This window comes from Lottia gigantea (genome assembly GCF_000327385.1).
Source record: "Lottia gigantea unplaced genomic scaffold LOTGIsca_1, whole genome shotgun sequence".
Lineage (NCBI taxonomy): Eukaryota > Metazoa > Mollusca > Gastropoda > Lottiidae > Lottia > Lottia gigantea.
Genome location: NW_008706746.1, coordinates 7,988,608 through 7,989,856, shown reverse-complemented (window position 1 = coordinate 7,989,856; position 1,249 = coordinate 7,988,608). Strand labels below are relative to the sequence as shown.

General features: G+C 24.0%; 1 protein-coding gene across 1 annotated transcript in view; it reads left to right on the top strand.

Annotated features, from left to right (window-relative positions):
• LOTGIDRAFT_102434 (hypothetical protein) overlaps window positions 1-1,249 on the top strand; it is a gene marked incomplete at both ends in the record, with an annotated part of 14,519 nt that overhangs the window by 9,598 nt on the left and 3,672 nt on the right. The gene's annotated exons all lie outside the window — the stretch shown is intronic.

Here is a 1,249-nt window from a genome sequence, read left to right as displayed (position 1 = left end):
TTTGTGAATATAATTATTATAGTCCAGCTCAAGAAGCTAAGAGCTTTTTTAATCTAGAGACTCAAGAGCTCAAAGCTGGTTTGAAGAATGATGATGGTCATTCATTGTCTTCTTACTGTATACATTGCTAAAATTAAGCTGTCTGTGACACTTTATGAATGAAAATCCAGTCAGTTAACAGAAAACAATACCGTTGATATATTATTTAGAAATGTATGGAAGTTAGTAAACAGAAAGCTGTATTATTGATATATTATTTAGAAATGTATGGAAGTTAGTAAACAGAAAGCTGTATTATTGATATATTATTTAGAAATGTATGGAAGTTAGTAAACAGAAAGCTGTATTATTGATATATTATTTAGAAATGTATGGAAGTTAGTAAACAGAAAGCTGTATTATTGATATATTATTTAGAAATGTATGGAAGTTAGTAAACAGAAAGCTATACCATTGATATATTATTTAGAAATGTATGGAAGTTAGTAAACAGAAAGCTGTATTATTGATATATTATTTAGAAATGTATGGAAGTTAGTAAACAGAAGGCTATATTATTGATATATTATTTAGAAATGTATGGAAGTTAGTAAACAGAAAGCTATATTATTGATATATTATTTAGAAATGTATGGAAGTTAGTAAACAGAAAGCTATATTATTGATATATTATTTAGAAATGTATGGAAGTTAGTAAACAGAAAGCTGTATTATTGATATATTATTTAGAAATGTATGGAAGTTAGTAAACAGAAAGCTATATTATTGATATATTATTTAGAAATGTATGGAAGTTAGTAAACAGAAAGCTATATTATTGATATATTATTTAGAAATGTATGGAAGTTAGTAAACAGAAAGCTATATTATTGATATATTATTTAGAAATGTATGGAAGTTAGTAAACAGAAAGCTATATTATTGATATATTATTTAGAAATGTATGGAAGTTAGTAAACAGAAAGCTATATTATTGATATATTATTTAGAACTGTATGGAAGTTAGTAAACAGAAGGCTATATTATTGATATATTATTTAGAAATGTATGGAAGTTAGTAAACAGAAAGCTATATCATTGATATATTATTTAGAAATGTATGGAAGTTAGTAAACAGAAAGCTATATTATTGATATATTATTTAGAAATGTATGGGAGTTAGTAAACAGAAAGCTATACCATTGATATATTATTTAGAAAATGTATGGAAGTTAGTAAACAGAAAGCTATATTATTGATATATTATTTA